General features: G+C 40.6%; 1 protein-coding gene across 1 annotated transcript in view; it reads left to right on the top strand.

Moving 5' to 3' along the window:
- Positions 1–21370, top strand: part of RFTN1 (raftlin, lipid raft linker 1) — a 464957-nt gene that overhangs the window by 364607 nt on the left and 78980 nt on the right. The window lies entirely within an intron of this gene.

Below are 21370 nucleotides of genomic sequence, written 5' to 3'. Positions count from 1 at the left end.
ACCCTATCACTGCTACATATGTAGGAGAACTTGTTCTGTTGAGAAACAACAGACATAATGACCAGATCACTAGATGAAAATAATGGAAACAAGCCTAAAAAAAAACCCAATGCAGCCATCATATCTATAAATTGGTAAGCTGCAATATAATAAAAGTTTGCTTTTGAGTTTAATACCACTTTAATAACATGTATCTGTCAGAGCTAGTGGAGATGGAAATCTAGTTCTGACATTTCCCTTCATTCAGCTGATTTTCTGGCTCTAATTTTATTGAAGGATGCTGTATTCCAGTCTCTTGCTCATGGCTGACAACCTACGGGTTAAACTTTACATTATAGAAAAAAAGGGTCCAGACCATTAATTTCAACAACAGTCTTGCAATAAGGTTGTATGTGCATTTAATGTATTTTAGACGTGTTATTGACCCGTAAAATAACTGACATTTCCAGAAAGAGATGTTTTTCTTTGCACACATTTCCTTTATTTAGATCCTGTCGGCAACCCAAACAACTGCAGATAAAAGCATATAGAAAACAAGTATTATAAATGCTTACTTGTAGCTTTTTGACCTGCAGGAAGAGTCAATTTTTTAGGAGACCCCAGTCCCCCCTTACACAGCACAGATTTCTCTCCTTCTTGGCGAATTACTTTCTGTGCTGGCCCAGCATCTTCGCTCCTCCCCCTCACACTCCTACTTAACCTTTTATGCAGCAGCTAGGGAAGAAGTGAAGAGGAATACTATAGACCAGTGATGGTGAACCTTGGCACCCCAGGTGTTTTGGAACTACATTTCCCATGATGCTCATGCACTCTGCAGTGTGGTTTAGCATCATGGAAAATGCAGTTCCAAAACATCTGAGGTGCCAAGGTTCACCATCACTGCTATAGAATGTCAGCACTGAGTCTGCTGAGGCTGATGACATCACATCCAAGATGCGACAAGCCCCAGAACTTTTGGATGTCTACACAAGGGAGACTTTTACAGGTAAATAACAATTCTAAATCCATTAAATGCACATATAATATAGGAAGATTGTTGTTGAAATGAAGTCTGGCAACAGGGTCTTTTTTATTGCTATATTTAAACCTATGCTTGTGTTAACACAATCCCCTTTTTGTACACAATATACGTGTATTGCGATTCATTCTAAATGGCACCCTAACTCAGGTGTAGGTGCATTTTTTATGCATTGAGGCTTGTTTGAAAGCCCATTATAGCTTTTTATTTACTTATTTATTTATTTATTTTATTTTTTTTGCACTTGTTTGTTTTAAAGTGATTATAAATGAAAAAAAAAGAAAAAAACTTCTCTATACTTACCTGCTCTATGCAGGGCCACAGAGCGGCCCCGAACCTCCTCAGGTCCCTCGCCGGCACTCTTGCCCCCCCCCCCAACTGTCCAGTGCCCCCATGGAAAGCTGCTTCCCATGGGGGCACTTGTGCAAGCTCGCTCCCGAGCCCCACTGCTGCGTCCATTGACACAACCCCCGCTCCCTCGTCACTAGCTTTGACAGTAGCAGGATCTAATGGTTCCCGGTGCCCCAACAAAGCCAGTGAGACATGGAAGTGAGAGAAGAGAAAAGCTGCAGACATACACAGCGCTGGATCGAATGAGGGCTCAGGTAAGTATAAGGGGAGGGGGTGCCAAAACCGATGACTAAGCATTTTTTACCTTAATGTAAGGAATAATGTTTAGTTTTTAGAACCACTTTTACCACATGCCGCCCGCCTGCTGTCGTTTGACAGTGACAGAATGGCTCCTCTGCGCAAATCGCCGTAACTGTACGGCGCCCGCTTTAAGGGGCATGGAGCTGATGCGCGTGCTCGGTGGCCGCTATGTCCGCCGCACCCGCAATCGCTCGTGACAGAGCAGGAACGTAGATCTGTGTGTGTAAACACAAATCCACGTCCTGTCTGGGGAGAGGAGACAGATCGTGTGTTCCTAGTATACAGGAACACTGATTGATCTCCTCCCCCAGTCAGTCCCATCCCCCCACAGTTAGAACACACAGTGAGGGAACACATTTAACCCCTTGATCGCCCCCTAGTGTTAACCCCTTCCCTGCCAGTGACATTTATACAGTAATCAGTGGCTATTTATAGCACTGATCGCTGTATAAATGTCAGTGGTTTCAAAAAAGTGTCAAAAGGGTCCGATCTGTCTGCCGCAATGTCACAGTCCCGCTAAGAATCGCAGATTGCTGCCATTACTAGTAAAAAAATAAAAAATAATAACAATGCCATAAATCAATAACCTATTTTGTAGGCGCTATAAATTTTCCACAAACCAATCAATATATGATTGTTGCGTTTTTTTTTTTACCAAAAATATGTAGAAGATTACATATCGGCCTAAACCGAGGAAAAAAATGTGTTTGTTTTTTTAATTTGGGATATTTATTATAACAAAAAATATTGTGTTTTTTTTTTCAAAACTTTCATTATGACTTAACCCTGCGGGGGGGGGCACTTAATTTTTATTGCAGTGGAGATTTACTACCGCTTTAAAGGGGTTGTAAAGGTTTGCGTTTTTTCACCTTAATGCATCATATGCATTAAGGTGAAAAAACATTCAACAGTACCGGCCCCCCCAGCCCCCCCGTCTTACTTACATGAGCCCCTAAACCTGCTGCGCTCGCCCCCCCGGTGTCTTCTTTGCAGCTCAGCCTGGCTGTTGATTGGCTAGAGTAGATGGATTGAAAGCAGCGCCGGCCATTGGCTCGCGCTGCTGTCAATCACATCCAATGACGCGGCGCACCGGGGGGCAGGGCCGAGTGATACAGTGAGCGGCTATAGCCGCTGGCTGTATCACAGGAGCGCGCCTGCAAGAACTAAACACCATGCGAGAGAGCTCGCATGAAGATGATTAGTTCTTGCGGGGAGGAGCTGAGACAGCCGCCGAGGGACCCCAGAAGACCAGGTTCGGGGCCACTCTATGCAAAATGAGCTGCACAGCGGAGGTAAGTATAACATGTTTGTTATTTTAAAAAAAAAAATCCTTTACAACCCCTTTAAGGATTGGTAAGCTGCAATATATAACATTTTTGTTTTTGGGTAGTTACCACTTTAAAGATGATTGGTTAGTATGGGAAAAACTTGATTGTGTGTCCATTTTCTTTTCCTTCAGACTCAAATTTGTGAAATGTTTGAACCCTTAAAACGACCTGACATCTTCATTGTAGGCTAACATTGACTGTTCCTATTGAGCAAGAAATCTGGGCAGAGCAAGCTGTCTGCTCTGATTACATTTTTGCCATATGGATACAAGAACTAGTGTTGCTGGTTTTATAAATAAGCAGACAGTGGGAGAGTGTCATTTGTCTCCCAGGTTCCCTATACGTATTAGCAAAGGATTCACAGCGGGGTGACACCAGGTCATGTCTGAAAAAAAGAGATTTAATATTCATTTCTTTGTGTGTTAGTGGATGCTGTTTTGTCTTACATTACGTTACAATAATCATTCTAATGCTCTGTGCTGATTTATTGTGTCACTAAATTAACATACACATATCCAATTTCTGAATAGAATAGATTTTGCTTTTTTTTTTAAATTTCAAGAATCATTTTGCTTATGCTGCATAGCAAAAGACATTTAGCAAATCATTCTCTATTCTCTGTATGTGCTATTATTTTTTGTGATTTTTTTTTTTTATACTCTGGGCTGCAAATCAAGAGATATATTCAGCATTTCTTCATTTTTTTGACAAAATACACAGATGACAGAATAATTTCCACACAGCTGCTTTTTTTTTTTTTTTTTTTGTAATATATATAAACGATAATAGCACATTCCCTTTTTGGTATCATCAGAGTGATTATGGTATTGTGCTGGACCTAACAATAGCATTATGGAAATTCATCATGTTAACCCAATCCTTTGCGTGTAGCCTAAAGGGGAGCTGCTGTTCATTTGTAGAAATTCATTTTGTGCTTCTGAAGTATCATTTATCCAGAATAGTTTATGACATGATGTTCACATGTTAAACACCTATTTTGATATATGCCCCATCACTAAGTTTATTATTTATATTTGAAGCATTGAGAGGGTTCAAATATTGGAGTTGCTTGCACATTAGAGAAACCAAAGATAGGGGCTACCATTGCAGTTCTCTTTCCACAAATGCTAGTTGCCTGGCTGCCATGCTCACCCGGTGGCTTTAAAATCACTCTCTAGACTGCTGTTAAATGTACTCATGTAGTGGCCCCCCAAGCACTGCATGGGTTAAATGCTACTTTGTCGGGGGGGGGGGGGATAAGTACAAATACTTACCTTTTTCCTGACCACTCTTGCAGTCAGCATTTTGCTGCTCCCAGAGTGTAGGCACTCACCATCCTTGCATACAATGCAGGGCTGCTGGTCCTGCATTGTTACATATTTACATAGTTAGTAAGGTTGAATAAAGGCACCAGTCCATCCAGTTCAACCTGAGAGAGTGTGGGTGCGTGTCTACAATTGTCCCTATCCCTGTACATAGCGCCGTCAAACTATGCAGCGCTCCACATATACGTTGCACACTCACATCGGTCCCTACCCTCAAGGAGCCCACAATTCAAGGTCCCCAACTCACACTCATATACTAGGGCCAATTTTGGACAGAAGCAAATTAACCTACCACCATGTCTTTGGAGTGTACGAGATGATGTTAGACAGCTGCAACTGCCCAGGCAGCAAAGTTAAGTTAAGTTACTTCAGGGAACTAATCGCCCAGAGATAAGGAAGTGTGGGGTAGCAAGGAATAAAGTATTTCAATGTATTCCTCCTCGCCTATCCAAACAAGCATTAAACCCATGCAGTAGTAAATTTAATAGAAGCCCGGATGGAGGCTTTAAAACTTTTCCCTGGGCTATAGGTAAAATGCCCGCAACCTTCGCCCCCTCCACTGTCATTTAGCTATTCACTAGATTTAATAAAAAAAAACTAACTAGAAGCATATTCATACTTGAAAACAAGGTCTGGTGATGGGTCCAAAGTCTTCTTTTTCTACCCTCAAGGAGCCCACAGCCCAAGGTCCCCAACTCACATTCATATACTAGGGCCAATTTTGGACAGAAGCCAATTAACCTACCACCATGTCTTTGGAGTGTACGAGATGATGTTAGACAGCTGCAACTGCCCAGGCAACAAAGTTAAGTTACTTCAGGGAACTAATTGCCCAGAGATGAGGAAGCCTGGGGTAGCAAGGAATAAAGTATTTCAATGTATTCCTCCTCGCCTATCCAAACAACCATTAAACCCATGCAGTAGTAAATTTAATAGAAGCCCAGATGGAGGCTTTAAAACTTTTCCCTGGGCTATAGGTAAAATGCCCACAACCTTCGCCCCCTCCACTGTCATTTAGCTAATCACTAGATTTTATTAAAAAAAACTAACTAGAAGCATATTCATACTTGAAAACAAGGTCTGGTGATGGGTCCAAAGTCTTCTTTTTCTGATCTATGGTGTGAGTGGGTCCTTCTTCCACATCACTCTCTGGTGACTTGAACTTTTTCCTATGTCTGTCAGATGATTCCATAACATGGCTCTTTAAAGGGCCCTGAGAATGTCAGGAATCAACGTTATCATGTCACAATACAAGGGGTGGGCAACAAGACTGGTAGGTAGACTGTGTACCCTTGCGCATTATGGCTAATGGTATCACTTCTCTCCTTCCCACATACACATTAATATTTGATTTAACGCTGGCCAGAAACTGCTCGATTTATTTCATTCAGTTTGCAGGCTGAACAGAAGAAAATCCAACAGATTTCTCCATGCATTCTATAAAGCGGTATTGATACATCTGCAGTGCCTTCTATTGTAGCCTTACAGCCGGCACCAGCAACTGCATCTGATTGAATGCAGCAGCTACTCGGCCGACAATTTTCAGTATGGCTTCTTAATTTTTCAATGAAGAATGAGGGACAGGAGGGTGTCAACAGGGCCACCCACAAGGTGAATTTGGTCTGATTCATCGGTTTTCTCAGTATATGGCCAACTTTACTCCTTTCCTGCTTTATACTCACCTTGTACAGTATTCTGATTGACAGTCTGGTGTTCAAATGGTAGAACACTATAAGCTTGCTCTGCATTAAGGAGTGACCACACAGAGGATCGGAAATGTACAGTAAATGTTTTCTGGCTTAGAAAAAAAAAAAAACATAAACAGCAAGCTCCTTCAACAGAAAAGTTTTTTTGAGGGTTTCATATATTCTGTGGCTATTTTCGACACAAACAATACTTGGTGCAATTCGCCTTTAAAAAGATAAGAACTAAGCACAGAAGTGTAGAGACAGAGGCCTGGAACACGGCTGCAGTCTATTCTCATACTGTGGGGTCCAGCCGCGCTATGCAGGGGAAATAAGATTAGAAACATGAGTAAAAATTATTGACTGTAATAAGTGTTAGAAGTCTGAGTCGGTATGACAGAATTGTGGCACCATTACACTTCGCAGCTTGAAAATTGATTTTGGGATTGTGACAGAAAAAGCAGCATGTGTTTGCTTGTAGCGCTACTGACAGGTTTTACATGGTACATTAAATGTTGCATCCAAGCGAGAACACCCCTGTAAAACTCACCTCCCAAAGATTTTTATTTTGATCAGACGTATAGTGCGAGGCAGTCATGTCTGATCATGATCTTTTCTTTTTTTTTTTTTACTGCGGGATTAATATTTTCCTCCTCACATTTTTCTTTGTACACATTTTATGTTTGCCTTGAAGGTTTTACTATTGTAGAGATAGCTGCCTGTCGTTTGTAGTGCTGGGACCTGTTTTCATCTGCTGTGTGACTTGCTCCAAGGACACAGTTGGCATCTTCCTCTCAGTATGGAAGCCTGCCCCGTAGCATATAGGTTGTCCGGCAATTTGGAAATGTTCTATTTGCAATCAAAAATGTTTCCACTGTTGAAAGAACTCATTATCTGTCCTTTTGGTAGCCCCAGATTGCCAGATCCTTGCCTTTATGTTGCATTGGGTTTTTGAATTGGGGGAGAAATTAGGATGTTCCTGGGCATGTTAACCAACAGGCAAATGGAAATAATCTCTTAACTGATCTGGGTTTAGTTAGGGCTCATTCGCATCACATTCCTGTTCCTCGCCATGCACCACCCAGATCAGTGCTGGATATTGTCAGCCTTTCAATGATTTGTAAAGGTTTTCTGTCTGCAAATAATCAGAGACACCCGGACATACCTGCTGCACCCGGACGGCCATGTGAACTGTTACATGAAATCTGATTGGTTGCTATGTGTCACTGCACTTTGCACTTCAGAATTGTTGTTCGCACTGCTTTATTAAATAAGCTTGATAAGTCTTAGTCATGGAATGTCAAAAAGTTAAATTTTGTTAAATGTTATTTTATATCTATTTTTTTTTTAAAAATCTTTATTTATACAATGTAAAAAATACAACAGCACAGCAATGAGGATATGAGGCAAAAATAGGTAGCCAGATACAAAATAAAACAAAATGTTTGCAAACCCCTGATCCCCATTATAACACCAGCCCCAGGTTACCCCTGGATAAGAGTTTTAGATACAACTGGAACATCCCACACTCCGCTTGAATGCTTCCGTCATATACTGCTTCCTCAAGTCTGAAGATAGATATTAGATATTATAGCCGCATATTGCAACCAAGAACTAGGCAGGACTCGTTTGGCTGCAAAGCTGGAACACCTTTATTTGAACAAACTAACACAGAATATATATACCACAGCAGAACACCCCCCTCCTGATCATATTATCCTAACAATACAACCTGCATATAGGATAATAATTAGAACAACAGACATATACTATAAACATTACGTCAATTAGCCACCTGGATGACACAGCAGGACCTGCTCTGACACTGGTCCCCTGTGCTGTATCCGCATCTCTCGCAACCTCCTTCCAAATTCCTCTTCCATGGCGGCTGGTATCTGTTCCTCTCCTCTCCTGCTATCTGGACCCTGGAAGCATCCCACTGCTTGCCACCAATATAACGGTACGTCCCACGCTCTGCTTGAGTGCTTCCATCATATACTGCTTCCTCCAGTCTGAAGATAGATATCAGATATTATAGCCGCATATAGCAACCAAGAACTAGGTAGGACTCGTTTGACTGCAAAGCTGGAACACCTTTATTTGAACAAACTAACACAGAATATATACACCACCAGCAGAACATCCCCCTCCTGATCATATTACCCTAACAATACAACCTGCTAACAGGATAATAATTAGAACAACATACATATACTATAAACATTATGTTAATTAGCCACCTAGATTACCAGACAGATGTAGACAATGCTTTGATTAATCAGGATCTCACTACAGGTCAGACTTGTTGTCACTGAGCTTCTCACAGTGCAATACATATTATCATAAGTATAAACACAGAACACCTTCAGACAATAGCAGGGGACCTACTTTCAATAAACACATTATGGCAGGGTTGCCCAGACAGGTAGCTTGCTGATGACATCAACATCAGATATGAGTCCCAAGCTGGCAGAGACCTTCATGACCTTTTTAATATTGTCCTTTTGCATTATATAACAGAACATCTTCCTAAATGCTTGTAGCTGCCTCGAATGCGAGGGTCCATAGTCAGTAGGCAAGAGGCTAACATTCAGTCCTCTCCAAAAGCTTCTGTCCTGGGTGAGTCTATCACAACAACCTTAACACAGTTAGTACTAGGGTTATAGGGGATCATAGCCGGTAAAAGCCAACACAGGAGCATAGGTCTGGAGCCTAAACAAACCCCAAAAAACACAGTAAAGAAGAAGAAATTATTATTAATATACACAATTTATATAGTGCCAACAGTTTACGCAGCGCTTTACAATGTAGAGGGGGACAACACAATTACAGTACAGTTCAATACAAAAGGGACAGGAGGGCCCTGCTCGTAGAGCTTACATTCTAAATAAATGAGAAAGGAAAGTAGGTAGGGGTAGGAGGGCAAGGGTAAGACAAGAAAGAACTTCCCCCTAACTTGGAAGAAACAGAAGAAAGCAAGCAGCAAAACAAACTTTCCCTAGTCCAGGCATTTCATAGATAGGCTGGAATGTTATTTTTATCTTCTTTTAATTTCATAGAGTCATTGTTTTAAAAATAATAATTTAATCTATAACTAATTATCTCCAAAGCACTATGGGTCAGCCAAAAAGACAAAGCTTGCTTTACAGATCCCTGTATCTGATTAAAACCCTCATAGCATGCCATCTAATAAAGGATGATTCTCTATGATGATGACTCATCCCAATTCTTTAAACAACTGCTTTCTTTTCTGCATAACTGAAAGAGGTGAATATGTGAAAATCAGGCTAAAGCACCACTTGCAGGCTGGACATAAGACTACATACTATTTACATTTTGTATTTGCTTGGGCAAAAAAAACGTTTTTTTGGAGAAAAAAAAAAAAGAATGTAAAGAATGCTTTCCCAAAAAAAAAAAAATGTTTTTTTTTTAACCCCTTAGCGCCGACCATACGCTTACATGCGGCCTCGGCATGAAGGGATTATACCGGGATGCAGGCATCGTCCTGGTACCGTTTTTTAGAGCGGGCAGTCGTCTCTTTAGGCATACCAACCGATGCAGATAAAAGGCGCTTGGCTGTTATCCCGAAGGAGTGGGAGGGGACGTCCCCCCCCCCCGCCGCCTTCCGACGCTTTTCCCAGGCCTCCCGTCCCACCGGGAGACCCGATCGACGATCCGGCACTTCCGCCGGCTAGAGTGAGACTGAAACAAAGGCGAAAACAGCTTTCTTCCAGTCTCCTATGTAAATACACAGAAGGGACGTCACAACGTCACTTCCGCTTTACTTGGGTGCCATTGGCGCCGATTTAAAAAAAATTACAGTATTGTTTTTGGCGATCTGAATACTTTTAAGTGCAAAAGAGTACCTGTGCTGCCTAATACTGTCACAAGGGATGTTTACATTCCTTGTGATAGCAATAAAAGTGATCAGATTTTTTTTTTAAAAGACAGTGTAAAATAAAATAAATAAGAAAAAAACGTTTTTTTAAAGCGCCCCCATCGCCACGAGCTCGTGTATCAAAGAAAATGCATACGCAAGTCATGCCCGCAAATGTAAACAGTGTTCAAATCACACATGTGAGGTATCTCCGCGATCGTCAGAGTGAGAGCAATAATTCTAGCAAAAGACCTCCTTTGTAACTCTAACCTTGTAACCGTTACATTTTTTAAAGCGTCGCCTATGGAGATTAGTAGGTACCGTTTGTCACCATTCTACGAGTGTGCGCAATTTCAAAGCATGACATGTTAGGTATCTATTTACTCAGGGTAACATCATCTTTCACAATTTACAAAAAAATTGGGCTAACTTTGCTGTTGAGGTTTTTTTTGATTCATGAAAGTGTGATTTTTCCCCAAAAAAGTGTTTGAAAGACCGCGGCGCAAATACAATGTGACATAAAATATTGCAATAATCACCATTTTCTTCCATAGGGTCTCTGCTAAAAATATATATATAATGTTTGGGGGTTCTAAGTTATTTTCTAGCAAAAAAAATGGATTTTAACTTGTAAGCAACAAATGTCAGAAATTTTTATTTTAGGCGTGAAAGGGTTAAAAAAAAAAAAGAATGTACATATGTACAAAATCATTACCTTTACAATCTATTCAAAATAATGGGGCTGCCTCCACACGCTTCATCACATCAAGGCACATGTGTTAAAACATATCCTGTTCTGAAGTGAATGGGCCCTTAGATACCAGTCATCTGACAGCTGCACTAAGAGGTTCAGATAAAATCTATCTACAGTATAGTATGTAGGATATTTTGGGTACCATTATTCCATAGGAATACTTCTTGTAACTTAGAAAAAACTTCTCATGACAGAGAAATCCAGCCCTGTTAGCATGTTACCAAAGATTATAGCCAGTGTTATAAAATTGTCCTTTAGGCCTGGTTCACCCCTATGCATTTTTAGTGCGTTTTCAGTTTTGCAGAAACAAACTACAGTCCATTAATTGTCATTTCCTAAGGGGTCACGTTTTATGGAAAGGCCAGGGACCAGCGGGTTGTGTTTTTGGTTCCACAGACTTCAGTGGATCAAAACGTGTATTGAAAAACGTGAAATGCACCTGGACTATGCAAACTGCAACCTGCATAGATGTGAACCAGACCTTTATAGTTGTTTTGGCTTCAGTAATTGTTTCTTTACAGTTGTGGGTTTAGAGTCAATTATTTTAAATTATTATAGGATTCTTAAAAGTTGTACCAGTCTTGCATACTGAAGGCAGAGTTTGTGGAAGAGTTTGTTATTTGTCTTCTGTTCTACCAGTGTCAGTACTTTACTGGGTGAGTAGAGAGGAAAATCGTGTCTTATTCTACAATAGGCTTGGTAGTCTAGTAGACTAGGTGCCCTTACTGATAAGTAATTTCACCTCAGCTAAGCAGAGAGGGAGCTATATAGAAAAATTGAAGACTCCCTGGGTCTATAATTGAAGAGAATGATTTAATGGTACCATTTGAGCCAACGTGTATTTTACGTTTCCAGCAGTCTACCAAATGTTTTAGTACAGGGTGAAATGACCTTTTCACCTGAAGCAGTTCTGCCCTTTCCTTTACTAGCTTTCGAATATTGCAGTCTTGCAAATATTTTTTTAAAAATATGCTGCATTTAGATCCATTATGTGTAAATTTTACGGATCTGAGCGCAACTGTAGTAATTTCTTTGGGTGCATACACACAGCTCTGAAATCTGAAGCTGCTCTCAACTGTGTTAACAAAAAAAAAATATATATATATATATACAGTATATATATATATATATATATATATATATATATGTGTGTGTGTGTAGCGCACGACCCCCATAGGAGCTGCAGTTTGTTGTTCTATCCGTAAATCACATTCACCACATAGCACATCGCAGCCCATAGAAATAGAAACAGTCCATATTGTATCTTTTTTCTTGCTTTTATTTGCATAACGTGAACTGGGATAGGAAAAGGGGTTTTCTGAGATGCTCTTTTGCTGCTTCATAATCTTTCCTTTGCCTTCTCATGCAAAGACTTAGAACAGTGCGGATGATGAAAAGTCACTTTCCTTTGGGAAGATGGAAGTAGTCCAGTCTTTGAGAACAATGAAAGCAAATAGCAAAGAGACACTCTGAATAACTCTGCATATAGACTTGGGTAGATTTACTAGAGAATACATAGGCTGTTGTAGTAAAGAGTCACTCTGAATAACCTCTTCACCCGTAGACCTTTTTAAAACAATCTGTATCTCTGTCTGTGCTCGGAGCTCTACCGCCGCCTTTTGACCACTACTTACCTTCTGTACAGTACCTCCAAATTGAGCTAAGGAAGAGATTACTCTGAATAATCCCTCCCGCCTGACTGATTGGAATCCCGGAGTATTGTTGAACCCAAAGTCACAGGCCATCACCACCTGTCTCACTGACTTGCGTACCAACATCCCTCAGATCAACAGTCCATGTGCCACTCACAAACGGTCGATCGCCCAGTTTTCTTCCGCTTAGTTGCTACTTCTTCCGAATGGCTCCTCCATCCCTCCTCTCCGGTCTGGCACGCTCTCTCCCCCCCCCCCCCCCCCGCAGGGTGCGTCCCGCAACACCAGCGACTACATGCTGTGCGGTGTCATTAACTCCTTTCCTCCGTGTGGCCTGGTCCCCCTCTTCCCCGTAGGGGGGGCTCTGCTTTGCTCCCCGCAAGGAGCCCTCTCTCTGATCACTCCCTCTCTGGAACTCAAAACTCCTTAACCAACATGTGACCCCAGCTTATATGGGAGTCCCGCCTCCTGCCAAACAAATTAATGATTGGCTAGAACTCCACACATGAGCTGCCTGTCACTCAGATCCCAAGTCCAACCTCTCTTCTGGAACCATTTCCACTGAAAGCAAGAGGAGGCATCTCTGGGTCCAAGCACAGGTGGCCACACCCTGCACTACACTCACACTCCCAGTTCTCAAAATAAACATCTAGGCCTGGAATCACAATGCAAGCCTGCCTAAATTTACCTGAAACCGTACTTTGTCATTTAAACACAGAAAGCAGAAAGCTCACCTATATGAAAGTAGGTGACCGCTACATATATATATATATATATATATATATATATATATATATATATATATATATATATATATATATATATATATACTAATCTGCATCTACAAGGATGCAGGAGATCAACAGCACTGAGATACAACATAAGATGAAAACATTTGAAAATAAGTATTTAAAAAAAAATGGCAACTGTTTGGACACAAATCGACTATATTCATAAAATCATTGGACTTAAATGAAACTAAAACAGAGGCTTGAGCTGGCCATACATAGATCAAAATTAATCCGGTTCGGCAGCAACTGGCTGAATTTCAATCCATGTATGGCTACTCCCATCCATTAGAAGTCAATGTGTCGATTGACTTCTCACAAATGGGACTGCTAAAAATTTTCAATCTGCAGCCAATAGGCCGTGGACTGATCAGTGTATTCTGACAGCGGAGTGATGGGGGGAGGCCTCCCTGCTGTCAGAATACAAAGACACAGCGGGGAGGATTCCCACATCCACACTGAAAGTGTTTATGGGAGGGATCAGGCCTCTGTTAAAACTGGCCTATGTATGGCCAGCCAGAGAGGTTTTTACTTTCTATTTGGGTCAGCAGAAGAAAGACCAAGTGGTCCATCAAATCTGCCTTTTTTTACATTTTTTAATTTTTTTAACTTTTTTTTTAGCATAGATCTTTGTCACAAGCATGTCTGAATCCCATTACTATTGGCTGATTCACTCCCTGTACTGGAGGTCTATTTCAAGCATCAACTACTCTTTTGGTAAAATAATACTTTCTAAGATAAGTTTTGCGTTATCGTTTCTCCTGTTAGTTTGAGGTCATGTCCTCATGTTCTTGTTCTTAACCTCATAGTAAAAATACAGGACTGTATTGTTCACACCCTTAACCGCTTTCCGAACGTATAACCTAGATTTATACGGCGGCAAGATAGCCCTGCTGCACCAGATCAGGTACCTAGTACGTGATCCGGCACTCCTGGGTAGGGGGTCTGCACGCGTGCCACCAGCGACCTGGCCGTGCTGTGATTAAACATAACATATGTCGATCAGCGGGTGCCAACCAATAGATCACCGTCGGCACCCGCCGATCATCCGAAAAACACACAGGACAGGGCTCTGCCTATGTAAACAAACTGTCCTGTCAGAGGGGAAGTACTGGATTTCTTTCTCCCCCCCCCCCGCAAAGCAGGGGAAAAATCCATTAATTCCAGTTAATTCCTTAGTGTAAACACCACACATAGGGGTTGATTTACTAAAGGCAAATAGACTGTGCACTTTGCAAAGTGCAGTTGCACTTAGCAAGAGCACATGCTCCAGAGCTTAGTAAATGAGCAGAAGCTCTGCTGACAGCCAACATCCAATCATGTGCAAGCAAAAATACTGTTTTTAAAATTCCCCTGCATGTGATTGGGTATTCTTTGCAAAGTGAAGCTTTACCTCATTTACTAAGCTCTGGAGCAACTGCACTTGCAGCGTGCTACTGCACTTTTCAAAGTGCACAGAATGGGGGAGATTTCCTAAAACTTTTGCAGCTGTGCATGGTAGCCAATAAGATTCTAAGTTCAGCTTGTTCAACAAAGCTTTGATAATAAAACCTGGAAGATGATTGGTTTCTATGCAGAACTGCACTAAAGTTTGCACACTCCAGCTTTAGTAAATGAACACCTCTATTTGCCTTTAGTAAATAAACTCCATAGTGTACACAAGCACTGGCTAAGCACACATTTAGCCCCTTGATCACCCTAGATGTTTAACCCCTTCCCAGCCAGTGTCATTAGTACAGTGACAGCGCACATTTTTAGCACTGATCACTGTATTAGTGTCACTGGTTCCCACAAAGTGTCATAAGTGTCAGTGTCAGAATGCCGCAATATTGCAGTCCCGCTATAAGTCGCTGATTGCCACTATTACCAGTATAAAAAATAAAAAATAAATACAAATTCCAGTATATATACCATAACTTTTGCACAAACCAATCACTATACATTCTTTGAATTTTATTTTTTACCAAAAATATGTAGAAGAATACATATTGGCCTAAATTTATGAAATAATTAGATTTTTTAAATTTTTTATTGGATATGTTTTATAGCAGAACGTAAAAAATATTGTTTTTCTTTTCAAAATTATCGGGTTATATTTTTTCTTTATAGCGCAAGTGGTGATTAAATACCACCAAGAGAAAGCTCTATTTGTGGGGAAAAAAAGACAGACATTTAATTTATGTACAGCGTTGCATGACCGCGCAATTGTCAGTTAAAATAACACCATGCCATATTGCAAAAAATGGCCTGGCCATGAAGGGGGGGGTAAATCATCTGAAGGCCAAATGGTTATATTGGAACTATAGGCAAAACCTTTTTTTTTTAATTTTGGATAGAGGTAGGGTTAACCCCTGTCAGTTTATTTTTTGCTATCTATGTCCCATTGGAGAGATTTCCCTTCACTTTCTGTCCTATAGCCAAAACAGGAAATGAGAGTAAATCCCTCCAAAGTGAGAGACTCGCTTGGGGACCCCCAGGTCACCAGAATTAGTGTTCCAATTGAAAGATTTTCACTCTATTACTTTTCTTGGGACAACCCAAAATTTGTGATTTTCTTCCTTTTTCGCTTTCAATGATAATGGTAAACAGGAGAAATAGAGCGAGTGACTCTACCTAATGGGGGCACAGACAGCAATAAAAACCGAGAGGTAGTCTATTCTATCTCCACTATATTAAAAACTAAAAAAACAAAATTTAAAAAAATAAAAAAGTTTTGCCTTTAGTTATACTTTAGGCTGGGTTCACACCATTGTAAATTGGATGCGGCATCCACTCATCCGATTTGCAATAGCAGAAGATTTTGACCGTCTCTCTATGGAGCTGGTTCACATATGTCCGCAGCGTCTTTGGTGCGTTTTGCACAAAAACGGTGTGCGTCTTTTGGTCCGTTTCAGGTCCGTATACAGCCCAAAATTCAGGCTGAAATCGGACCTGAAACGGTGAACCAACACGCACCGGACTCCTGCTGTGGGCTGCATATGAACCAAGCCTTAATGTATTTAAGGGTTTCAAATGTCTCCTCTTTCCCTTCTCTCCTCCCAACTGTACTGTAAATTTTTTAACAATATATCATATACAGGACAAAGCAACATTGTTTTTCTTTTACATCTCCACAATTGTCGTAGGAGATACAAGGGAGTCCCTGTTTAGACTTTGCACTGGGCTCTTAGGTTTTAGCTATGTCTTTGAATCTTGCCAATCATATTTAGAACTGTTTTCATTGGCCTTCTTTATACAATTGGTACAATCCACGCAAACTATGAATGAAGACATATAATTTCGAATTCTATAAAATGCAACATCCAATATCAAAATCTTTTGTGATAAATTAATTTTCATTAGATGCCGTGAAAGAGGTGCTACAATGATACAGAACATTCCGTGATATTCATCTCTGGCTGTTGCGTTACAATAACATGAAATAATACACCACAGCCTGTTCCCCACCAAGCTGTAAGCGGTGCAATAATGTTGTTATGACTAATATCAGGAAATAAATGAGTTTTCAGTAATGAATTAGTGAGATGTTCCAAGCATGTACATTTAAAGATTATATCTGAGACAGGAAATTAGATGTAATGAGCCAGTCAAAATATCGCACAACTCCATTACATTCCTAAAAAGGAGTCATTCTGTGTGTTGCCTAATGGAATCCTTAATAAGATTGGACTTCATCAAAAACACTTTGACTATGGTTATCCAAGCACGAAGAATATAAATAGAAAATGTAGCAGAAATGATTTAACAATGTCTGTGGAGTGAACATTATCTTTCTGTAATAAGCAGAAGGTCTTGACATTGTGTTTTAAAGAAGAGCTCTAGGATGAATAAGTATAGGAATAGGGGCAGGCTGTAGGAAGACAAGGTTTATATCTTACCTCTGAGCCCTTGGTCCAGAGAATCAATCATCTACAGGATCCTGAGCCCTGCACCTTTTTTTCCAGGACATGCTGGAAAAATGTTCTTCTTTCTGGCCTTTTAGAAGATCCTCATAGACTTTCATGGTAAAAGGAGTATGTCAACCGACAGCTCAACCGATAGGCCAATGGCAGCTCATACATTCATCATTTGGGTTGAACGAAAAAAAAAAAAAAAAAAGATCAGATTGCCCCATTTATGTATTTGATGTGGATGGTGGAATCCTTCAGCTTTGCTATCATGTTCTGATGTCGGGGAGACTTCCCAATTGTCAGAATACAATGATCAGAGCTGCCAGCTATAGCTGGCGGCATTGATCAATCAGGAAACACCCTTCTATACAACCAGGTACACTTCTATACAACCAGGGAGCCCATACATGGATCAAAATTCAGCTGGTCCCTGCTGAACTGGCTGAATTCCGATCCATGTATGGCTGGCTTAATGCATCTGTATTTTCAATGAGCAGAGATCTTCAATAGACCTCAATGTCAATGTCATAAAATCGACCTTTCAACCAAATCCATTCCCACCTTCAAGGTCTTTTTTAACGACCGGGCACTCCTTTGACACAACAGCTGTGTGAGAGCTTTTCAACAACCACAGGCAACACTGATAATTCAACTATATCAAGAGCAAATCATGTGTAAAAGGCAGTGTTTCAGTGAACACAGAGCCTAACAAAAATATTATGGTAGCAGTAAACTATTCCTAATGATCGTCAGGTATGAGCAATGCATTTTTCCTAAAGCACTGTAGACTGTGTACATGCTATTAAGCATCAGGATCTAGCAGTATTTATCCGGGCACCAAAATCCATTGGTACACACATTTTACAGCACATCAGCGTTTGGCCTCATACATGATTCATAGCTCCCAACTGTCCCTGATTTCAAGGGACTGTCCCCGATTTGGAGCAATGTCCCTCTGTCCCTCTTTCCTCCGCATTTGTCCCTCATTTTGGTCTGATCTATATAGTTGTATATAAAATGCGCTTTTTATCTTTAAAAAGTGTTTCCCAGAGCTAAACCTTTCATCTAATTTCTAAATTGCTGCATTTGTAAATGTTAAAAGCTAATATAAAGGAATAGTGGTGGTAAAAAAAAGCCCTTGTGGATTTAATGAACCTTTTTTCTTGGGTTGCTCTCCTTTAAGGGGGTGTGGCAGGGGGCGTGTTCTATGCCTAAATACAGTTTGATAGCAGGTGTCCCTCAATCTCATCTCAAAATGTTGGGAGATATGCAAGATTTACTGTATATTTGAATTATATCTATTATAGTGTGTACATTATAGGTGCTTACTCTGTGTTTTAGCTTGTTTTTCAAGAAAATAATAAAAAATGCATTAAACAAGGAATTTACTTTTTTTTCCCTTCTTCTCTTACCCTAACTGCTGTGTTGGCCTAAAAGAAAAAAATAGATGCCCAGCGAATCCAGCATTGTCTGGTGTAACTTCTGCTTGAACACTGGGTCCCTTGCCACCACCTTCTCTTCTGACGTCTTCAGGGGCCTGGCTGTCTCTTTTGGGTTCCTGCAGCCCCTGATGATACAGCGCATACACAGAGTGCTGGAGATTCCTTGAAGCCTCCTTGACTTTAGTATCCCAGAGGTCTTCTGTTGAGATGGGTGGGGTGTTATTCTCACCTAACCAAGGAAGCTTGAAGTGTGGACCAGGTCTGATTAAAATAATATCTAAAGTGGTGTTCCGGCCGAAATTATACATTTTAAATAAAAATACCCCTATAATACACAAGCTTAATGTATTCTAGTAAAGTTAGTCTGTAGACTAAGGTCTGTTTTGTTAGTTTATAGCAATAGTTTGTTATTTTATAAACTTACAGCAGGCCGTGGCCATCTTAAGTCTGGGCATCTGAAGCCAGACTGTATTTCTTCCTGGATCTCATCCTTGCAGATCTCGCACATGCTCAGAGCAGCACAAGCAGTGTAATAGGTTTCAGGTCAGGTTTCCATAGCAACGGCAGTGTCAGAGGAAGTTGCCGCCCCTTCCCAGAAGGCATTGCAAACAGGAAATGATGCGATGGGCCACGGCTAGGGAGGAGGAAGTGAAAAATTAATACAGCAGATATACAGTAAGTGCTGAGAAAAAAAATAAACAAATATCCAATTCGTTTACAGTGCACAGTTTAGTGAGGGATGCTGAAGAGTTGTAAAAGTGGGTGGAACTCCACTTTAAGGGAAAACTAAATTTGAATGTTCAATTATGTAACGGGAGGAGGGGAGAAGAAAGATTGTGTAAACTGTTTAAAAAGGGGTAATGTCTGCTTTAAGATGGTAATGATTGCTTACCTTTTAATAACCATGTTTTATTTTATGCTTTATGTGCATTGTTCTTAATTTTATCAAAATGGATGTGTGCTAATGAACCTTATTCAGATAATCAGCTGCCAGTTGAATATCCATCTCTCTTTTAAATAGTACTAGTTCGTGACACCCTACAAATACAGTACACTGAAGGAAGTAAATTATTAAAATGCAGGTCAGTTAGGTGTATGCTTGATTACCTTTCTTACATGTCATTTAAAATTCGAATACGGCTTTCCAGCTTTCCTTGGAGAATATAATGTATTCAGTGTGAGGGAGTCCTGCCATGACTAATGCGCATTTTTGCTTCAGTTATTAACTGACATTGAATGCGAGGATAATGGAACGGTCACATAGAGGCTGGCTGAGAAACCTTTTCAGCAGCAAATATTATGTTCTGATTCATAATTTGGACTATTTACTGGTGAATAACAGATGCAACGACAAGGGGGCTGAAACTGCTAGACAACAATCAATAAAGCCATCACACCCTACTCACTGTCTCTTTGTCACTTATTTAGGTGTAGTAGGTGTCTCCATCACTGCTTGTTATTATCAGCAAAACACATTTATTTCATATGAGTGTGCTGAATCATTTGAGGAATCTCGGACGCAGCAATACACGAAAACAGCAGGCAATTCTAGCAAAATCACAGCTAAATCTAACATAGAAATCGAATTTAGCTTCTTGTGTTTTGAAAAACAAGTGTACTTGTGAAAGATGTTTTACATGAACTTTAAAGAGTGACTCCAAGCTGGCCCTAAAAAAATCTGTCCACCCCTACCCCTAGTATATGCAGGATATAATGCAGAATGGGGGCCATCCCCAAAATGTTCCTAGAAAGTCGGGAGCGTGAAATTGTCCAAAATGTCTTGGTATAGTGACGCCTTAAGAGTTCCCTTCGCTGGAACTAAGCGGCCAAGCCCAACCCCTGAAAAACAACCGCACACCATAATCTCCCCTCCACCAAATGATTTGGGCCAGTGTACAAAGCAAGGTCCATAAAAACATAGATGAGCGAGTTTGGGGTGGAGGAACTTGACTGGCCGGCACAGAGTCCTGACCTCAACCGGATAGAACACCTTTGGGATAAATTAGTGCGGAGACTGTGATCCAGGCCTTCTCGTCCAACATCAGCGCCTGACCTCACAAATGCGCTTCTGAAAGAATGGTCAAACATTCCCATAGACACACTCCTAAACCTTGTGGACAACCTTCCCCGTTGAGTTGAAGCTGTAAAGGCCCGTACACACGATAAGAAAAATTTGTACGACGAGCTGTCTGTCAATTTTCAGATCGTTAGTACAGTGCTTTCGACAACCAATTTCCGTTTTTCGTCGGACAAAAGATGGATGTGCAGACTTAAAAAAGTGTGAACTCAACGTCTAATTTTCGTTTCATTAGTACGGTTTTCGTACGAAAAAAATCGTAAGACTATGCATGCTCAGAAACAAAAGAATACATACAAAACTATTCAGCACATTACGTCACTTCTGACATTGTATTCTGTCATACGAAAAGTTTCGTATTGTGAGTAACCTCTTCACTGTCGACATGAGACTAGCATGCCACGAAAAACGGACGTTCGGTCGTTCGAAAATTCAAGCGAGTGTACGAGGCTTAAGACTGGAATGCCATTAAAGTTCATGTACGTTTCAAGGCAGGCGTCCCAATACTTTTGGTAATATAGGGTACATCTCCGTGTAACAACATCCTTATATGAAATTTTGCAAACCCGATACTAAATAGGTACCCCAATCAACTGTTAGATAATACAGCCAAATCTAAAATTCTGAACTAATTAATCTTGTATTGTAAAATCACAGTTTTCTCATAATAAAAACATATTTTGCTGATAATTCTATTTGCATTGATGAATAATTTGAGAACACACCATTTCCAAGATTCTTGTGCACATGAACCAAATGAATTGTGAGCGCCACGCCAAGCTGTCATCCTGTGATACTCCGGTAACTCACATTGATGCTGGGTGCCAGCACTGGAACAGCCTGTCCTGGTTCAGTATACACACTTAAAGTGTTACTAAACCCA

This window comes from Aquarana catesbeiana, linkage group LG05 (genome assembly GCF_042186555.1).
Source record: "Aquarana catesbeiana isolate 2022-GZ linkage group LG05, ASM4218655v1, whole genome shotgun sequence".
Classification (NCBI taxonomy): Eukaryota; Metazoa; Chordata; class Amphibia; order Anura; family Ranidae; genus Aquarana; species Aquarana catesbeiana.
The sequence above is the reverse complement of the archived record's forward strand: the minus strand, read 5'-3'. Positions and strand labels throughout refer to the sequence as shown.